We start from the raw sequence: 22735 nt of genomic DNA on the forward strand, positions 1-22735 counted from the left end.
TATATACACAGAAACACACACACACACACACACATAGAGAGGGGTGGCGCGGTCATTTAGCGGTTAGAGACTGTCCCATAACCCAAAGGTCACAGGTTTGATCCCACTGTTTTCATCAACAGCCGTGCGTTCTGTCAAAGTGTCCTTGAGCAAGACACACACACACACCTACACACACACACAAACGCACACTCACATCAAGTGGAACAAGTAGAGGTTGTTCAGCACAAGACATAAATTCCTGATTCCTTTTTGCATGACAAACACTTTTATTGCAATAACTCTTGCAAAAACTTTGTTGTCCAAACAAGTCCACAGTGACATGAGCATCAAACTGCAAAAATGAAGATGCTAAGACACTAATGACTTGCTTTGAAACTCACCCTCAATTAGTCCAAAGCTCTTAATGAACCTTTTAATTAAACATGCCCTACATGTCCGCTGCTTCGCGTCTTATTTTAAATGAACATGTGGTGGTTTTATGGAAATTTACAACAAAAGTGATTAGGGTAATGGTTGGCTGTTTTGGAATCATCTGCCAGGGGGAAAGAATGGCCAAATCAGGTAAATACCCTTGGATGCACCCAATCAGGCAATGAGCTGTTTGATAATTGATTCAGTGTTAATGGTTAGGCTTCTTTCAGTCTGTTCTGTTCATTGTGTGTGTTGGCATGTTTGATTCATCTGCCTCTAGTCCTTGAAGTCCTATGAAGGGCTGTGATTGATCAGTGCATGTACTGTACCCTATGCCATCCTGCTTTACTGATGAGGTGTGTGTGTGTGTGTGTGTAGGTTTACATGTATGTTTGTGCTTGTATTTGTGTGTCGTCCCACGCTCTCCCACTCTGGCTTGTTGGTATAAAGTGGTCCAAAATGAAAAAAGTCCATTAACACCTTTCTCTCTAAAGGTGTCCCGGTGCTGAGTCAGGTTCAGAGGAGGAGCAAGTGATTCTTGAAGGACAGTCCGCTGGCGATGAACGCCCCCCCCTCCGCAACCCCCAACCCCCGGAGTGAGGGATTGTGGGATTGGCACCCCGAACCCCACCCCTTGCCCCCTCACAAAAGGGAACCGAACAGAAAAAAAAAAAATGCTGATCTAAGAAACTGGGAGGAAACCACGTAGAGGTCAAGGAGAGAGGAAGCGAAAGAGAGAGGTGTAATGATTTAACTCACCTTTATTGCTTATTACGAGAGAAAGAAAGGAGCAAAGGTATGAGCGAGTCAAAAAATAAGGCGGGGGGGGGGGGGAGGAGGAGTTGGAGAGAGAGGAAAAAAAGACAAAAATAGCAAGTAAGACAGATGAGTGTGTGAACAAGATAACACAGAGTGTAGAGGAGATAGAGAGTGATGTGTATGAGGAAGAAATACTTTGATAGTATCCCCGGCTCTCTTTATGACAGTTTTTTAGTGATAAGAGGTGATAGCTGGGGTGTTAAAGGTGTTGGCTTGAGAGAGAGAGAGAGAGAGAGAGAGAGAGAGAGAGAGAGAGAGAGAGAGAGAGAGAGAGAAAGAAAGGGGGAGAGAGAGACTGAGATTAAATGGAGAAGGGCTGGTGACATCACTTAGGAGATGAAAGCACCAAAGAATAGTATGTCCTTCAGGCTAGGGCACATATTGTCTCTCCCTCTCCCTCTCTCTCTCTCTCTCTCACACACACACACACACACACACACATCCACAAGCTGATGCTCAGACAGGGCTTCGGCCAGGTTCACAGACCCCATTTGCACTTTTTATTAAAATGCGATCTACATCTGGTCTGGATATGCGATCATGCCCTTTGTATTTACACCTGGAATTTACATGCGATCTCATTTCCTGCATTCTGTCCGCATTGTCATCGTATTTCATTTTTTGCGCGCTTTGCAAAGCAGGTGGGGAGGTGGCACTGTCAACAGAAACAAACATGGCAGGTGTAGAGCCGTTAGACGTGATAGTTTACAGCCTGTGTTTACTTTTCATTTGAGGCGGAAAGGGTCAGGTGTTTTTGCAGCTGCTGTGAACGCTGCGACAGTGACCCCCTTCACTTCACTACGGACGAGGGAAAGGAGCCATGACTGGCGGGAGCGGATGGTGCTGGAGTTCTTTGATGAAGCTGAGTGGATGGCAAAGTTCAGAGAGAGTCGTGACGTTTCTACCCCGTGGGCGGTACTTTCTCACAGAACACACTGTATGGATTGCATTTACACCTAGCTGACTCCATTCTGATCGCAATGTGTGCTGTGTATGTTTACACCTGGCATTAACATGCATTGTCCCTTATTCAGATAAGGTATCCAGATACAGATCACATTTTAATACCAAATGTAAATGGGATCATGGATTAACCTTATTACAAAATTGTACCAAAAAAAAAAAATATATATATAGATTTGTCTAGAATGAGGCCTTTTACCTGGGATGATATACCTAACTTATGATGGGGTTTAGCAGGATCTATCATCAGCCCTTTAGCCCCTTACTCTACTTTCTCTATGCAGACGATTGTAGAAGCAAATGCATTACATAATTAAATATGCAGACGACACTGTTACTTAACACCACTTGATGGGTCACGGACTTGTTGTAGATGAATTTGTGGCATGAGATATTTTGAGACATGAACACTGCACAAACTAAAGACAAGGTCTTAACAACTTTTTACAGTGTTTTTATTGAGAGTATATTATCTTTTTCATTTATTGCCTGGTTTGCAAGTATCAATCAGACGGACAGAAATAGGCTCTCTGGCATTGTCAGCACGTGTTCCAGCATCATTGGATTACCTCAAAGAAGTCTCCCAGTTTTACTCTCAGCAGGTCCTGAGAAAGACCCAGGCAATATTAGATGACAAGTCACATATACTACACAATGAATTCAACCTCCTCCCATCAGGTAGGCACTTTCTGGTGCTCCGGTGTAAGACAAATCAAAGGAAAAATACCTTTGTACCAGAAGCAAGAAAAAAATGTAAATAACAGTTAAGGAATTTAATTAACACGTGCAAACCTGCACAGTTCGCCCGGATTTGATGTGTAATCAATGATCAGTTGAAAATAAATCATGCAATCAATCAACCAATCATTTAATCAATCCAGCAATCAATCAATATTTTAAGACACACAGGCTACAGGTTGGACTGCATTTAGAAATATAAACCACTAGGCCAACTTATGGCTGTCGTGATGCATTTGCAAATTTAAAAATATATTTTGCATACAATGTGCTTATGAGCGGCAGCTTATTGTGCTCATTGCAGCACATAGCAGCTTTGATTATGCATAAAAGATGCTCATTTGCTGCAGTCCATGCTCAAGCAGTGTAGGCCCCTCATGGTGATCTATTTCTCTAAACAACCCCAGAGTGTGCTTACTGAGAAACAAAATGTAGCAAGATAGTGATCCGTGAAGTGAGCCGTGCTGGAGCCAGCGTACAAACGACCCCGGAGTGCGCTCACTGAACAACCCCAAAACGTAGCAAGATCGTGATCCATGACGCTAGTCGTCGTGGTCCTGGAACCCGCGTAGCAATCCATTACAGTAGCCATAAGCTGGAGCCAGTGTAGCTAGATAGTGATCCGTCACGCCTAGACGTCATCCAGCCAGCATCAGCAGCAATTAGAGCTCGGGCGTTTCATACTGCGCACTAAAAAGAGTGCTCCTAAGTTGTGTGTTGAGGAATAAGTCCTTGGTGTCTTTTTATCTTGGAGTTAAAGTTAACATAATAAACTGAGTGTGGAGTGCTAGCAATCCAAACTACATCAATTCATTCATCTTATCTAACTAAAACATCTTCTCTGATGAGGCAACCAGAGAATAGAGAATAAGGATTTGCGGCTACTTAGTAGATACAAGGAACAATGCAGCACTTATGCAAATGATGTATGTAAATAACATAACTCTTACATATAAGTGAATAACGTCACCTGTAACAAATTACAATATTAACTGTATAATTTCACATTATTGTCCCAATTAAAGCTGAAATCCTTTTATACTCATGTTTTACATTTTATGCACACTTTTCCCCAGAGTCACTTACTGTATACTGAGTGTAACAGTACATTAATCTTAATTTCCCAGATTACAACAACATTAAAAACAACAGGGAGGAGTGCAAGGGTCAAAGCAGCACAGCAACCAGATGATACTGTACATCCATGTCTGCAACACACTGGCCCTGTATGTATGGGAACACACTTTTCCACAAACCCAGTCAGTGTTTCCTTTATCTACCACACTCCCTTACACCGCTCCATGATTGAACCTCTCTCCTTTTTAAAAAAACGTAGCTTTTAAATTCTAAAGGAAGAGTGGAAAGACTGGTTAGTCTAGCCTTGTTAGCTTTTAATGGCAGGAAAAAAAGACAGGAAATTAGGTAGAGAGAGAGAGTTGCCACAGCAGAGGAGAAACTCCTAGAGTTTCATGTACTGTAAGTGGTGGTATGTAAGTGATATGTGATGGAAGCATCCTGAGCCACCAGCGCACCCCACCTCCTTTTTCTCTTGCTCTTCCTCCCCTTTTATTCTCAGCAGCATCCTCTCTCCTCTATTTCTGTGTTTTCCTCTACCTGTCTTTTTCTCCTTCTCTCTCTCTCTCTCTCTCTCTCTCGCTTAACCTTCCTGGCTGTCTCTATTTCTGTTTTTTCTTCTCTTTGTCTCTCTTCAGTTACTCGCTCTTGTAGACTAAACGCTGACATTTTTCTTAGGCCTGAGGACACTGATCAGAATATTCATAGGCTATTGATCGTTTCAGCTCAGGAAATGGAGAATGACCCCCCCCACACACACACACACACACACACACACACACACACCACACTTATTTCGTTTTAACCCCCCACACAAACACACACACCTCTTCTCATTCTTCTATTTATGTGTGTGTGAAGGGAGGGAGAGCTTAAAGGTTAATTGATAGAAAGGAGTAACAGTTGAAGAAGCAGTGGATGAAGGTGGTTACGGGAGTTTATTAGTGGGGCCTGTTGTCTACCTTACTGGGACTGTTTGTGTGTGTGTGTGTGTGTGTGAGAGAGAGAGAGAGAGAGAATGCATTCATAATATATAGAATATAATGGAGTAGTGTGTGTAGACGTTTGTGTCTGAATTCTGTTCACCAATAAGCGGTGCAAATAGATGTTTAATAGTGTTTCCTATCCAAATTTGTGGCATGATATAGTTTCTCTGGCCCCAAAAAATGTCTATAAATGTTTTCTTTTTCTTTTTAACCTTTCATTCACTCCTTTAATTCTCCAGTATGAAAACAGGATCAGAGGAAAACAAGAATCCCTGTGCACTGCAACTCTTTTTCTCTCACTTTACTGCCTTTACTGGAGGTAGGAGTGTTGCTGATTGGCCTATACACACACACACACACACACACACAAACATACACTCTCTCATAGCAGACACACACATTGTACTCCACTATTAGTAGAGATAGACTTCTCCAGCTGGATTTCTGAACAGCTTTGTGATTAAAGTTGACAAAGCGTTGTAGGATGTCAGAGAGCAGTGTAGCATATGACAAGAGTGGTAAAATTCACAATATACACTGGGACCTTTGTAGAAGAATCCCTTCATTGCATCTATCCTGTAATACTGTAGGCTTTTATCAACAAGTCTTGGAACAATAGTGCAGCAACACTGCAGCAGGGATGTAAAAAAAAATGGCTCTTGGCTATATCTTTGATGACCACAGCTTCATCTGTATCTGTATGGGGTTTTCCACATTTGAAAGAGAAGAAGGGAGAGGACGAGTGGTGCTCCAATATTATCATGTGGCTATAGAGGTGTCAAAAAAAGCTTAATTTGGCTGGGTTCATAAACCAATAAGAGGAAATGTGTCCCAGATTGGTTCAAATGGGAAATGCAGATTGCGTATGAGTGCCTGTGCATCTAGGAATGCACAGTATGTGTGTGTGTGTGTGTGAGAGAGAGAGTGTGTGTGTGCAGGTATGTGTGAATGTCTGAGGCATTTGTATCCCACCCTACCTTTGTGATTGATCCAGTGGGCGTGTGAGTGGGAGGCTTAGGGTAAGCCCAGAGGATGACAGCGCAGTCAAGAAGAGGAGGACTCTGATCCACAGGCTTTATTCAGAGAACCAAAAAAAAGCACTCCGGTTATAGACACAGAGACACATACGCAGACGATAAAAAAACAAAATTTATGATGCAGTGGTTTTCTTAAGGGGGTTGGCTACCCAAAAGTGTGTTGCGGGAAGATAAAGTTGGATCGTCAAATTATGCTGGAGAAAGTTATATCCAAAGTTATCAGCCATTTAATGTTAACGCCTTCCCAAGCGCTTGTAATCAAATGCTATAAGCTAGGAAGTGAATAGCCAAAAGACATGGTCAGTTTTATCCAGGGCTGAATAGCCTTTTGAAACAGTTAAACCAATAGTTTCATAATGAATATTTTGCCTTTTAAAACAATTAAACCAATAGTTTAATATTCAATATTTTGCCTTTTAAAAAAGTATTTTTAAAACCAATATTTTAAGAATGCGTGTGCCAGACAGAAGCTTGAAAAAAACATTGCAGTAATACACATAGGCAGTTGAAATTGTACAGTCTCTACCTCTCTTTCATATACTCTTCCTCCCATCATCTTACTGCACTCACTGCTGTTTTGTCTTTCATTTCATGGTTGTTGCTTCCTGGCCACACTGCAGTGCTGGATTTGTCGGGACTGTCACATTAAAAACTAGATTTTAAACCTAACTTTTACCTTAAGGCTGCGTTGACACATAGCGTTTTCATGTGTGGAAAAAGGATCACGACGTCATCTGACGTTAGCCGAGTAGCTGGCTAGCAGACAATACAGTGTTGTGCAACAAACAAAGGCTTACCAGATATTTCCAATACAAGTCCAGTATAATCCCATACTGCCTTTATGATTGGTGTAGCGGTAACAATTTCTCCACCGGCACTTTGACTTTCTCCATATTTATTGTTGCTATGGGAAACGGCGAGCCTCTGCTTCATCGCGATTGGTCGGCTGAGAAAAAAGCAGTTCACGTCATCCGGCGCTTTTCTGAAAAGTTGAACATTTCCCAACTTTTGAAAGCGCTCCGCTCTGACGAAAAAAACGGCGTCCGGCTGCAGCTCTTTTCGGGAGCAGCCGTCTTTTGTGCGCCTTGCGGCCGCTTCCCATTGCTTTTAATGAGAAAAGGGCGCTGGCGGTTGGGCAAAAAACGCTGTGTGAACGCAGCCTAAAGGAATAGTTCACTCAAAATGAAATTCAGTCATTATCTACTCACCTCCCATGCCAGTTGAAACTCTGGTTTAGTTTGTTAGTCCATAAAACAATCCAGGAACTTTCCAGCACAACTTCGTAGCAGCATTTTCCAAAATGACTGAAGTCGTTAGGGAGCAGAAAAAGAACAGAAAATATCCATAAAATGACTCCATATAGCTCTCACAGCATAATCCAAGTCTGCTGAAGCCAACGATCGCGCAGTGAGTGGAAAAGGCCAATATTGACGGCATTATTTAGAAAAACATTCAAAAAAGGTTGCGCGTGCACAGTCGTAAATCTCCTCCACTTCCTTATTTACACTCCTAGTCTTCAGGCTACGTCACACAAACTGAAAAAGCTTCACTCAGACCTAACGTTACCTTTTCGGTCTTTGGTCTGTTTCCTAGCAGTTGTAGCTTCTCTCCCCAGCACCAATATTTAAAAAATGATACGAGTGAGAGGTCTTCCCGGATGGTTCAACAGAGAGAATTACTGTCCAAAAGTCCGGGGAAGAAAAGTGGAATAGAGCTCAACAGTGACCGCCCACTTTTGAATGGCTCCGGTTCCAGGAAGTGAATTTCCCATTCATTCTTCCATTGACGTTTCAGAAAATCCTTATATAAAGAGTTTTAAGCCTGTAACCAAGCCAACCAACTACGAGATGAATCGTGACCATAAAACATTTGATTCGTAGCAAAAAAAAATGGAAAACAGAAAAAAAGGCAACGTTTTGTTTTTTTGTTTTTTTTGTTTTCCAATTTTATTTTTTTTTGCTCCGGGAAATTCACTTCCTGGAACCGGAGCCGTTCAAAAGTGGGCGGTCACTGTTGAGCTCTATTACCGCTTCTGAAGCCGACTGCTGTGTACGACGCGTGGAGGGACAGTCCTGCATGGAACACCAGCCGCGTCTCTACAAAAAACGGAGGTATGTGAAATAATTTACATGTATAGTGAGCCGAAGTTTGTAAGTGTGATAAGTACATGGATAGCGTTATAAGTCACTTTCAGCAGAGTTTTTCAGTTTGTGTGACTAGGAGTGTAAACAAGGAAGAAGAGGAGATTCACATGGGGGTGAGGAGATAATGACTGAATTAAAATTTTTGGGTGAACTATTCCTGATACAACACAACAGTGATTAAACCTATACCCAGTTCATGAAAGCGTTTACATTTGCTGTTCTGGTTTGTCTTTCCTTGTAAAAATCCTTTGGCACATAGGAAGTGATGCGTTTTACATTTTTAGCAGCAGCAATAGGCCTTATACGCAACTTACTTCTGCATTCTGTTAAAACAGATTTACTAGTTTCCGGTTCAGCTTCGCTTTACTGAAAGCTCGTTGTTGTACCAGCTACATGTGGATATGCCGTTGTTTTATTCACAGTGTCTTCGGGAGCTGCCAAATATGAGCATTTCTGATGTATATCGTATATGCAGGTTGACCTCCAACCTTTAAGCTGTACGCTTCTTCATACATCTGCGACTATGAGGCTAGCTATCTACTAGCTAGCCGGCTAGCTATGTAGCTAGCTCACTACCTAACAAGAGAGTCTCACCCAGCAAGTTTCTGATTAATTATTGCTATAACTACACGCTCACGTTGTCGTTTTATTTTCACCAGTATCGAAGAGAGACAGGCTGACTGGCGAAATCAGTATCTGTCATGATCCCTGATTAGCCCTCTCCTATTCTGAGAGGCTTGATAAATATCGTATTATATTTATCTGGTTAATATCAGATCCCTGAACTGGAATTGGAACTTGAACAGACTAGCAATCCCTACTCTCATGCTGTGTGGCTTCTCGTTTTTCCTCATAGACCTGTGCTGCCCTGATACAGATTTCGCTGATCCGGTCTGGTCTCAAAATAAACGGCAGACTGCGCTCAAAGTCGTCAGCCTGTCTCTGTTCAATAATGGTGAAAATCAAATGACAACGTGATTATGTAGGCATATATAGCAATAATTAATCAGAAACTTGCTGGTTGAGACTCTCTTAACAGCTAGATAGCTAGCCGCAAGCTAGTAGACAGCTACCCTCATACTCGCAGATGTATGAAGAAGCGTACAGCTTAAACCAGTGGTTCTCAACGTGGGGTCCGGGGACCACCAGGGGTCCTTGAGAGGGTTCCAGGGGGTCCCCAGCAAATTGATGAATTATTAAACTTCACCAGAGTTAGGGTTAGAGAATTAGAGAACACCATTAGAGAATGTAGAAGAATGACTATTTTGATAATAGTTTCACTGTTGTCTCTCTTGGGTCCGACAGACAAAATCTCATCAAATGGGGGTCTGTGGCCCTAAAGTGGACTAAATTAGGGGTCCTTGATATGAAAAAGGTTGAGAATCGCTTAAACCCTTCATCCAGTTTTGGAGTGTTGGAGGTCAACCTGCATATACGATATACATTGGAAATGCTCATATTTGGCAGCTCCCGAAGACACCGTGAATAAAACAACGGCATATCCACATGTAGCTGGTACAACAACGAGCTTTCGGTAAAGCTAAACTGAACCGGAAACTAGGAAATCTGTTTTAACAGAATGCAGAAGTAAGTTGTGCATAAGGCCTATAGCAGTTTGTTTGGAATAAACAGAAGAACTGGGTAGTTAGCATGAGCAGTGATAGCCACCATGGCTGAACAGACAAAGAAAAGAGCGCCACCTACAGAAACTCAAACTGCATCAACACAAAAAAAACAAGGAAAAAGACGTCACAGTACTGGACACACTGTTTGATTGACAGGTGATCTCTGGGAAGTGCAGAGCAGAAACACCACAGCTATGAGCGCTGAGCACCAAAGATTTTTTGCCAAAATAAAAAAGAAGAAGCAAAAAACAGGAACTAGAGGATTACCATTTTAACCCCAGTATCAAACTTGCTGGAGACTTAATGCCTGACCAAAAATGATTTTTTTGTGATGATGAATTTTTTAAAATAGAGCTATTTTGACATTGCCAGGAGGTGAAAAAACTTTTGTTCCTAATAGTGCTCTACCAATTCTCCTCTAACCTCGTCCTCCTCCTTTCTCCACCCCGCCCTATCATCACTCACCCTCCCTCCCTCCCTCTCTCCCCTCTGCCCTTGCCCTTTTCTCTAACACCAGCTTGAATATAGACGGCATCAACTGAATTTCTGAGTGAGTTCCCCAAATATTTTGTTGCTGGAAGACCAACTTTTTCCCCCTTTGACAGGTCATAAAATTATTATGAATCCCGTGGTTTTTTTTTTTTTTTTTTTTTCTTCTTCTGGCCCCTAAAAGAAATCATTACCCAGAAAGCAGTTTGTTCAGAGCCGCTAGCCTTTCTCCAAGCTACTGTCTGAGGCGGTGGGAGTGAATCAGTTGGTGAGGAACGGTATTCTCGACACAGCTGTGTGCATGGTTGTATTGTCGATTTATGAATATTAATTGAGGTTTGACACTATTATTGCCTGAAAAGCATGCTGAAAGATGGCGTCTTGCCCGAATCATCTACACGGCAATAAAAAGTTAAATTGGAGTGCTGTGCCGTATTCTTTATCCCTGATTTATGTACTTTACCATGACTGAAAATAGAATCAGGGAATCTGAGGACAAAATAAACCACCTGAATGAAACCACAGCCTCAAAACCATCAAGTACCAAAATCAATCTTCATGAAATTTGGGTGGTTTTCATGTTTTTGTTTGATTTGAAGGTTTACACGGTCCTTATACTGTACATAGAGCAAGGTTTATGAATGTAGAGCCCATGAAATGCATTCAAAACTAAAGTGAAAATAAAAAAAATACATTGTTTTCAATCTGAAACGAAGGTTGTTCCAAAGTCCTGCATAGTTGCCTTTTTGATGATACAAGGTTTTCCTTCGTCGGCAGCGCTTTCCATTTACAATCTCGTTCCTTATCTAACGTCCGGCCGTTAAGGAGCCGGGCCATGATGACGCCTCTCAGGTAGACACCTTCATTTTTTAACAGACATATAAAAAGTCTATCTGAGGCGGCCCAACAGGCGTGAAATGTGAAAGGAAGACATTCGGGGATGGAAAATGCAGAGGACTCGAATTACACCCCTCATCGCTTCGCTACCTTGCACTCCTTAGCACAGCCGCCGCTCTCCCAGACACCAAAATGCCTTTTAAACCGTCATTTAATCCCACCTAATGAATTAGAATCCCCTTTTCTCTTTGCTGGGTAAGTAGGGCTTAACGGTAATTGAATGGGTAGTACTACTCTGCATAATTTTTCTTATGCTAAGAAAGGGAGGGGGGGGGGGGGAAAGAGAAAGATGTGTGAATTTAATGTGAGCTTACTAAGAGGAAACTGGCCTTGAGTCCACAAAACGATCTTAAGAGGAGGGGAGAGGGGGAGGGGGGCTGAATTCCTGGCTGTACCACCCCTTTGCTGACCTTTCTGAAATGGACTTTAATGCATAAAGTGGAATAAAGCAGAATTAATCATGTGCAGGGACTAGGTCATGGACAGGGGTGTAACACAGATGGCTGAGTGGCACTGTCTGGGGGGGGGGGGGGGGGGGTGATGACACACACACTCAGTCACACACACACTCACAAACACACACTTTCTCTGTCAAATAAACATACAGAATGCACACACATAGACACAGGCACACAGACAGGTGCGGGACAAGAGACAGAAAGACACACACACACACACATACACACTCACACACACACACACAGATAGGTCTTCCATTTAACTGCCCTGCTGAAGAGTTTCAAAGGTTACCACTGCAGCCATAGTTTAAGCCTCTGTTAGACTTGAACCACACGCTTGTTTTACCATATCTAGTCTACTGACTAGCGTGTCAAACTGTCTGTTTTTGTGAGTGCATGTGCTTGTATTCCTCTGTATGTGCAGAGGTATCCTCAATGTGTGTGTGTGTGTGTGTGTGTGTGTCCGAATGTAGGCTTCTGTCTGTGTGTGTCTGTACACGCATCCTGTACAGTTTTATGTGTGTAGCTATACAGTTCGATTTCGCCATTATCCTAGTGAACCGGTACCTGCATGCATTCATGTGTTTATGCTTTGGATGACATCGCCACTTTAAAACTAACTCCTTAGAAACGAGTGCCGACATGATCCAGGACCACAGATGGCGATTTAAGGTGTGTCCGCTTGGGACATCGGAAACTTTCCTTAGGGTCTTGGCAAAGTCTGTGAACCAAGCGTACCTGACAATTCTGTTATGGAGCCTGGGGTTAGGCTGTTTTTATATGTTTCTAAGGAGCTAACTATCAAGGTATCAGTATCCTCTAGCACGTAACTGAATGAACGTGCAAAAAGTGAATGACGATTGCTCACAGATTTCAAATTTAAATGTTTACTCTAATTGCATAATTCTGTAACAGCATTATGCAAGCAACAACATCAGCGTTATGCTCTTAGAATAAACATTTAAGTTGATATCTGTGCGCGATCGCCATCCAATTATTGAATAGTTAATTGATACTCTATATGATCAGTACCAGTAATCTAATCCACAATGCATGGAGAGACAACTGATTGGGTACAAGTGCATTTATTTTGTATTGATTGAACAAGTATGGAATAAATAGTGTAGCATAGATGTGGCACAGGTATCATTTACACAACAATAAGTGAACGCTACATGTACACTACACCTAATTACACCAATGTTACACCTTTGCTACATGTATCTAACGCCTGAGTCTCCATTGTAAGTCTATGTATGTATGTAAATTCTTGGCATAATCATAGAGATTTGATCAGATTCCAGGTCTTAGTCTGACGCTAGGTAGGTGTTGAAGGTACTGCTGGCTCTCTAAGTATATATCAGTCATGGCATTTCATAGGCTTGCATGCAGGTGAGTGTGTGTTCCCCACTGTCTCTATATGTGTGTGTAGGTGCTGCTCCTAACTTTTCTGTATTCAGGTGAACAGCCGGAGCAGTGGGCTGAAAGTGAGGAGGGCTGAGGGTCTATCTCCTCTCTGATCCGCTGAAGCCTCGGGGTTAGAGACATGAGTAGAGGGCTCACCGCTGCAGCTTTGAGACCGAGTCAATCTCAATGGGTGAGAAAGCTGGACTGAACCCAATGGGAGCGGAGCAGGGAGGGTTGTAACGCTTCAAATACTGTGTAAGGGTTATGTGATCTTCTCAGCGCGAGAGAGCTGCTCTGGTGTGAATGTGAGCGACGGAGAAAGGAAGGGCTAGTCAGTAAGCATAAGGGGAGAGAGAGAGAGGGAGAGGATGAGAGAGCGAGAGAGAGAGAGAGAACCACAAGTCATAAAGAATAAATCACTGAGCTAATGAACAAGGGAATGAATGAAAAATGGGCAGCCGAGCACGAACAGAACGTGTAGAGAAGAGAAAGACAGACAAGAAGAAAAAGGGAAATGAAATAAGAGACTCGGGGAAGGAGGGAGGAGGGAGAAACCAGAGGGGGGAGAGAGAGAGAAGGAGAGGAAGAGAGGGAGAGGCAGAGAAGTGAGTGTTCAGCGTTGTAAGTAATCGCAGCATAGCGACCTTACTGCAGTGCTGCTCTGCGCTGTGTGTGTGTGTGTGTGTGTGTGTGTGTGTGTGTGTGTGTGTGCGCACGCTTGTACATGCGTATGTGTGTCTGTATGCGCACGTGTGTGTGTGCTCATGCATGCACGCGCACACCAGTGCATTTGTGTGAGAGAATGTGTGTGCGTGTGAGTATGTGTATAGTCATGTACATATGTGTGGATATGGGTGTGCTTGCATGCGTGTGAGTGTGTCTGAGCGTGCATGTGTTTGTGCATGCACAGGTGTGAGTGTGTGTGTGTGTAGCATACAGTATGTGTACGTTTTATGAGAGTGTATGTGTGCATGTGTACATGTGTTTGCACAAAGCAGAGGTCAGCTAGAGAGAGGCATGTGTGTGTGCGTGTGTGAAGCTGGATAAACTAGCGGCAGTGAGTGTGCAGTCGGGCGGGAGGGCAAAGTGCCGATCCTCCTCCTCCTCGTCCGCCTGCCACCGCAGATCAGCGCCGCCTTCGCCATCAGATGTGACAGCCACAACCGTCAGAGGCCACGCTAAAATAGCCACCATACGGCTGCTACAAGCCCCGGTGACAGAGCTCTGCTTACACCGCCTGACAGCATCACATTTCAGCAGCAGCCAAAGACACAGAGGGGAAGGGTGAGGGAGAGAGGGAGAGAGAGAGAGAAGGAGGGAAAGGAGAAGGGCAGAGTAAATATATGAGGGGAGAGAGAGAGAGGGAGAGAGGTTGTGGAGATTGTGTAGTGTAATTTCCAACATGATCAGCCGAGACACCTGGCTACTTCTGCAGGTCATTGTAATTAATTAAGTTATAAATGACAGCAATGAGCTTCTTGAGCATGCTGGTTGCTGTTGTGTTGCTGTACACTCACAAGTCAAGGTTGGAAGGAGGTGAAAAATGTCAAAACGTGATAGGCATGTGAATATAGAAGTTGATTAGCGGCAATCTTTGAGATCTGTGTGTGCTTTATTTTGTCTCCATTTTTGGTGCTATGCGGTCACTGCTGTGGAGTTTCTGCACTTCCCAGAGATCACCTGTCAATCAAACAGTGTGTCCAGTACTTTTTCCTTGGATTTTCTGTTGATGCAGTTTGAGTTCCTGTAGATGGCGCTCTTTTCTTTGTCTGTTCAGCCATGGTGGCTATCACTGCTCATGCTAACTACCCAGCACTGTTTATTCCAAACGAGCAGCTGCTGCTGCTGGAAACATAAAACGCATCACTTCCTCTGCACCAGAGGAGTTTTCCCGGGAAAGACTTACCTGACACCGGGTGTTTAGAGCAGCAAATGGAAAAGCTTTCATGAACTGACTATAGGTTGAATCACTATAATGTTTCTTGAATCGGTGATAGAGAGTAGCAAAATGAACATTTACTTTTATGGAAATGTTGCGGATCATTACTTGAACTTTTAAAGCAATTTGTGTGTATGTCTGCTTACCAATTCCCAAACACGGTTCATTGATATATTTTCTCTTTATCTCACTCTCTCTCCTGCTTTCTCTGTCTCTCTCCCTTTTTCTTAGGTTAGCGTAGACTCACTGTGTTGTGATCACCAGCTTATTCATGATGATGAGAACATATCCCCTTACATAGCAAGTCAAAACTTATTTACTTTCAGGCCATCTATAATTTTTATATGTACATTAAGTTCAGTTTCCTCCCTCTCCATAAAACACATTGCGGCAGACATCCACGCTATCTGCCTCGGTTCAATTTAACAAGGTCATGGGTCTCAAAACCATGGCGGGTGGCAAAGCTGTCACCGAGTGAAAAGCTAGTGAGTCAGACATTCACGCCTCTAAAAAACGCCTCTAATTTGTGAATTACTTCTTAAGAACAGCACAGAGCACTTCTGATGTTTTATTGCTTATAGCTTTTAGTTATATTAAGTGAAGTATACATGAAAATGAATTCCCCAGGACAGTGACAATGTGTTAGGGCAGCTGGGCCCATTTGAATTAATGGCTGCACCACTGCGGGGTAAGACAGTACTCCGAGTTAAGTGTTGTTTTTAGTAACATTTTCTCAAAAACTATTGGTCCAAACCACATCCATCAAAGGTTTTTTGGAGTCTGGGAGGGATTTGGAGAATCCATCAACAGCCACAATCAAAGGCCAAAAGACTGCAGCAGAGAGCTGGTAAACTAATGCATGATGGGCTACTTCCCCGTGTTCTGTAGGCAACATCATGAGTCCACATCTACTTTACCTAATACTCAAATGCGGTGTTCTGTCCATCCATCTATTTTCTAGTCTGGCTCAGGTTTGCGGTGGAAATGGAAAGCAAAGCAGCCTAGATGTCCTTTTCCCCGGCAACTTCCTCCTGGTGGATCCCCAGGCGCTCCCAGGCATGCTGGGAGATGTAGTCCCTCCAACGTGTCCTGGGTTTAACCTGGGGCCTTACAGTCAGTCGTCCCCAGTACACCTCCAGAGGTGGTGTGGCGACTCTGCGGAGGAACCTCGTTGTAGCCGCATATATCCGCAATCTCACACTTTCGCTGACTAGCCAGTTTGTAACCAAAGATGAGGGTCAAAACAAAAATCGACTGGTAAATCGAGAGCTTTGCTTTGTGTCTCAGCTTTCTCTTTACCACCACGGTCCAATACGACGCATGCCTTACTGCAGCCGATGCACCTGACCGGCAGTCAATCTCTTGTTCTGTCTGTAACTAAATAAGATAAGATGATGAGATGAAACCTTGTTGATATCTATTGGGAAATTGGGTCGCTGCAGCAGCAAGAGTAATAGGATACAGTGGGGGCAAAAAAGGACGATCAGAACCTAAGCACAAAAATACAGTCGCGTATAAAATAAGCAATGAAAATAACAAAAGCAACAAAACAGAATATAAACAATTGTGGGATTATATGAACATATGCAGGAAATGTGATCCAGTCTTGGTGTAAAACATGTTAGATAACAAGATAAAAAAGTGGGCTGTTCACCCTCTACGGGACACCGTCTCCACAACATCTGACCCCTGAACTTTAACGGCTCCTCGGGGCCCTTTCCAAAACTGGAGCGTCAAAAGCTAGCATACGCCTCTCTAGGGCCTCTCGTACAGTACAGGTGCTCTCTGTAACTCGTGCCGTCTTTATTACCCCCATATATCCTGATCCTTCAAGCCGCCGAATGCTGCTGATTCTAACTTTACTGTCTCAAATGTTCCAGAGCTTTCCTTTATGAAGCTGAGCAGTGTCTCCTCTGCCTCTGCAGACCTGTGGGCCCGACGCTGAGTTATGGTCCCATGGAAGTCTTTTATCCACCGCAGCGTTCACCGTCTTTTACTACGGGTGGTTGACCGGGCTTTGCTCGCTGTCACTTTTTGCAGTGTAAATCACAAAATAAAATAAAATCGATTATATCGGATTCTGGTTGAAGTGGCGAGATGTAATATTTTGGTTTGTTTGCTGCGATGTTTGTGTAATTGATTTTACTGTGAGGAGTGACAGCTGAATGAAGCCAGGTAGCGTCATGTTTACTGCCGCCTTGTTTTACTGCAACAGATGCAAAACAATAAGTGTTTTAAGCTGCTTTAATGCTATAGCAAACCACCTGACTCATCAGCAATAGCACAACTCTGCACTTTCCAGGTAGAGGTGTATTCATAATGATAATCCTGGGATCAGTTTCATAACTACATAACTACACCGGGGCAGTGAGATTGGGGCATATAACTGAGCTCGGGGCGCTGTGACTTACTGCCTATGATTCTCATTAAAGTGGATTCATATAAACCTCCCAAAAGCTATTCATTAGCCCTGTCTGCCCCATACGATGCGAGCTTCATTAAAACTAAAATAAAAACCAGGCTCCTACTGTGAGCCCTGATGCAAAATTCCCTGACCTTTTATGTGACTTTCCAAGTCGGAGTGCTCCCATGACCTGAAAATGTTCTTCCTTCTTGCTTTGTTTATGTTGTTCTCCAGCTCAGAAAGGTTCTATAGGGGAGATCCGTCTGGTTTCTACTATAGGTGGGTTTGCTGCGGAGAAAACCAGCTAAATCCACCATCTAATACACTGAATGTGTGAAACAAGTTGTAAAACACATTCTGGCATTTTCCTTTTAAATTCCTTGACTTTCTCCATCTGGAATATACTATAATATACTTTCCAGAAATCCCATGACCAGTGGGAACCTTAAATAAAAGAGTTCAAGAGTGTCCTGTACACAGAAGAAGCATAAAAAACATATAAGGGAAACATTTTGTTTTGTCCCCAGACTCATGAAGCTCATTTTAGGATTTTTTTTTGGTCTGAAATCATCTCACTGCACTAGCAGATCGTTTTACCAGTTTCAACAAATTTGACTTTTTTTTCCAGAGAATATATCTTGTTTCAGGACATTTACTTGGTAAAAGTGAAATTGTCTTGGGGAAAGTTTCTTGTTTCCAGATTTTCTTCGTTGTTTTATGATGATTTCTTGAAAGAAGTCATATTGGCATGAATCAAGTGAAATTTATTGAAACCAGCAAGATTATCTGCCAGTACAGTGAGATAATTTGACTAAAAATATCATGAAATAAGCTTGATAGATCTGGAAACAAGATACAATCACTGGACAGCTTATCATTTTTTGCAGTCTACAGTACAGTACAGTACATACAGTACTAACATAATCTTTAACACTTTCACTGCTATGCTACCAGCAACATGAAACCGAGGCATACTGTCAAAAATCTGAAGTCTCAAGTGCATTTTATCACACCAACAGGCCCATTAAACCACTGCAAATTCACATGGTCATTCATTTTTGAAGAGCTGCCCTCAAACCTGCTCCGTTAACACCCAGTTCATTGTCTCTCTCCTTCCCCCCCATTGCTGTATCCTCTCCCATTCAGCCAGGTCTGCGTAAGGTCATCTATAATGAATGAGATGTGTGGGAGAGACACCGCACATATTAATAAAGCTTTGCGTTTTATCTGGAGGGATGGGAGAAAAAAAAGGAGACGGCGATGACAGCGGACATTGATGGTTCCATACAAAGCATGAAAGTGAAGTGCGAATTCTTGAAGTCATGAATAAACAGTTCAGTAAAATAAAGTGAGAGACGCAGGAGTTTTCTATTAGGTACATGAAGAGCAGCGTCGCCGAGGCTCGCTACACAGACCTGTTCGTTTCCTGTGATTGCTGTATATGCGCGGCTGTTTATTATTCATGGAGGCGGTGGACTCTTACAAAGGAATTACACGATATGATAACAATGCAAAAGAAGATTATATGGGAAAACTGTTTGTAAAGTGAAGTCCCAGCAAACTGAAATAAATCACTTTTTTTTTTCCCCCTCTCTATCTCTTTTTGTCTTCTCTCTGTCTGTTCCTTCATTCTCCTCGGCGAGTTGCTCGCAGGACTCGCTGTGCTCTCTTGGTAGATACAGAGAGTCTATGAAAAGGTCAAAGGTCGTTAATGAATGTTGTTTTCTTCCTCCGCCGATACTGTCCCTCTGCTAAGCCCTTGTGTTTAAAACTGTCAAGTGGCAAGCCAAAACCATTATGGCCTCAGGATAAATACAGAGCATTCACTGTAATCCCGTGTGTGTGTGCGTGTGCGTGTGTGTCACTGCATCTGCAGTACATTCTGTAAGGGCTGATGACTAGAATGTTATCAATGTCATTGGGCTGCATTTTGAGGACAAAGAAATTGGGTTAAGTCAGGAGAAATCCATGATGCACAAGTACACAAACAAACACACACACACATGCGCGCACACACAGACGCGCGCACGCCTCTACACACACTTGCACTACATGCAGGAAAAAGCCAGATTGTGTGTATAAATACCCACATCATCAACAGTGCAGTGGAAGACAGTGTCTGAGAGTGTTTTGGAGCTTTGCGCTCATAAATCATACTGAACGAGAGAGAGAGAGAGAGAGAGAGAGAGAGAGGGAGGGAGGGAGAGAGAGAGAGAGACCCATGGAGGATACACTGAAACTCACTTGGCTGGTTAGTTTTAACCATTTTTCTCTTCTCCCCCTTCTCTGCTAACTCAAACCTCCTCCGTCTTCCATCTTCCAGCCTTCTCCTCCTCCACCCCTGCCTCCTCCTCTTCTTGCCTCCCTCCCTTCCTTTAGCATCTTCCCTTCTTCTGTTCCTTCCCTCCCATTTTCTCTCCCCTTTCTTCACCCCAGATTACCCCCTCCACTTCTCGTTCCTCTCCTTACCCTCTAACCCTCCTCTACTCTCCCCCTTCCTCCCATTGTTTCCCCAATCCTCCGCCTCCTCTCGTTTTTTTTCCCTCTTCGTCCATCGTACAGCTGATAGCAGGCATCCCCTGCCCAGCCAGCACCGCCAGCACCGATCCATCTCGAGGTGGACCTGCAATCTCTGATATCCAAACGTCCTCCCCTCTCCCTCTCCAACAGCGCCTCCTCCCTCGCTCCACTGTGTCCCGAACTTGTACTCGCCACCCCCCCTCTTCCATAATCCATCCCTCTCTTCCCCCATCACCTCCCGCTGCTCACCATTCCCTCACAGTCAAGCGGAGATAGTAGACATACCTCGTCCAACCAGCACCCATCCATCTCCGGCTGCAGCTGCAATCTGCTCTGGAGGCAGAAAACACTGAGGCCCTGACTCACTAAAGGCTTGCGCAGGGAAAATCACGTGTCAAGTCACCAAAATGACCAAGTCAGAATGTCTTGCTTTACAACAACTGTGCACAATGAGTGGAAAGCTTCTTTACATGTGTCATGGTCATGCATAGGTAAATTATATGTAAATCTCTATATTTTGCTCATATAATAGTTATTTGTAGGCGAGGTCATGCAAATCGAGACCAATGCCAACACCAACTTCCCAAACTATTGTATCCTTTTACAGGTGATTTATTGGCCATTCAGAATGGCTGCTGTCACTGCTGCATTGTTACCAGCAAGTCGGACAAGCAAGGTAGAGGGTTTTCCATCCTATAGAACTTCAAATCAGATCAGAGAACGCTCCAATTATGAAGTGGCTTTAGGGTGCAAGGGTGCCAGCCTTGGTGGATTAGTCTTAAAGCTGAAGCACGCAATTTGCACTTGCAATTGGTGATGGTATTTGGTATTTTCAAGGGCTTGTTTGCACCACAGCTTGATTTGCTCAGCGAATACGATGAAAACTTTGCCGACTGACCCCCGCAACACACTTCTTGGTGAATCAGGACCAGAGACTTTGCTGGAGAAGGAGACGAGGGAATCGGAAACAGGCGGGGGAGGAGGAGGAGGAGGAGGAGGAGTGTAGGAACTTTAACCTTTATTGTCCATTGATCTCAGCAGCAGGGAGAGAAAGCGAGGAGAGGGAGAGAGAGGTTGAGAGAGAGAGAGAGAGAGAAAAGGGTTAAGGCGGTAGAATAGGAGAAAGGCACTTTTTATTATCTCGCTGCCTCAGCCCCGGCAGCGTCAGCCCCGGGCCCCGGGCCCGCTGTATCGCACCTATATCTCAACAAATTCTCCCAGCCAGACCCTGCAGCCTTTTCATCATCAGCTAGCGTACCGCTTCTCATAATGTCCTCAGGAGCGCCGTACACCCCCTCCCTCTCCTCCCCCCATCTTTCTCCTTTTATAATAGCCTCAGTCTGTCTCCCTCTATCATTCAGCTAATATTTTGTTCATCTTCCAGGAAGCGGATGTGCACCTTGAAGAAACTTTTGTCCCAGAGGTAGAAGTGTTTCTATTAGGCGCTGTTCATGACCGGCGCCGGTGGTCCGACTGGCTGTGATCTGATTTGCCCAACAGCAACAAAAATCACATCGGCATGTACTGCGCGCGCACACACACACACACACACACACATGCACACACGAAACACACACATACACAGACTCACACACACATAAGACACACCCAGATTCACACATGATCACACACACGGGCAACTCATGCAGATGCACACACACGTATGTACTTACACACATAGACGTTTACCTGCGCACACCCACCCACACACACACACACACACTCACGTACACACACACACAGCTGCAGACACCCAGTTTGTCACCATCTCCTAAGTCTGGGGTTTCCATCTTGTGGAGCGACTTACTAATTTCAGGACCTTGAATAAAGTGTTGGTGATAAATCAGAGCTGCCAGCACCAAAATACACACAGATTCATCACCGGATTAGCGCTCTACTTTTATTCATCTCTTTCTCTCTCTGTCTTTCTCTCTTTCTCTTTCCCACACAGACACACGCACTCACACACACATAGGCACATGCATACAATTTGTCTTACACCGCCTCTCCCACTGTCTGTTTTATTAACCACATTTGAATTAAGGGACATACTTTTGCTCAACAGCAGTTTGCTTTACATTGTTTTATCACTGTGGGGACCGACAATATAGGCCAGAACATGAACTGCTCAGCACTGCTCAACACTTTCACTGTATCTGTTCAGATCAACAGCAAGTATTAGCTTTGACTGAGCCTGTTACTATATCCATGGAAGATAAGATAAGATACGATGGAACTGTAATGTTCCCTGTGGGGAAATTGGGTCCTTGCAGAAGCAACTAGTAATAGGATACAGTAAAGAAAAATAGAGTAAAGGGAGCAAAAGGTGGTATTCCAACGTCCAATAATCACACCACTAGAACATATTACTGTAAGTAGAAATATATGAATGAAAAACATGAAAAAGATGGAATTACAGCATGCATAGAGGGTGCACAAAACAGACTTAAGGACTTAAGATACCCATTATTCTTTAAAAAGTGATTTTGTAAAAGTGTCCTTTTTTCAAAATGGTGGATCATGTATGAGTACATGCGAATAATAGCAGATGTACATACTGAGGCAAAGAAAAAATAAATACACAAAAAAAAAAACATGATATATGCCAAATGGAAGACTGCAACAATTGCAAATGCAACAAAGCAACAACACGAGGGAAAAAAAGTCACATTGGTACATTGCCGCGTCGGCTCTCGGAGACAGCCGCTTCTTCTGTGTGCTTGCTCTGCTCTCTCATGCTCAATTGGCTGCGTGAGACACTGATACACAGCGATCCGCCCTAATGGACTGTACTCTGCCGGGAGTCCTAATTCACAGAGAA

This window comes from Centroberyx gerrardi, chromosome 14 (assembly GCF_048128805.1).
Source record: "Centroberyx gerrardi isolate f3 chromosome 14, fCenGer3.hap1.cur.20231027, whole genome shotgun sequence".
Lineage (NCBI taxonomy): Eukaryota > Metazoa > Chordata > Actinopteri > Beryciformes > Berycidae > Centroberyx > Centroberyx gerrardi.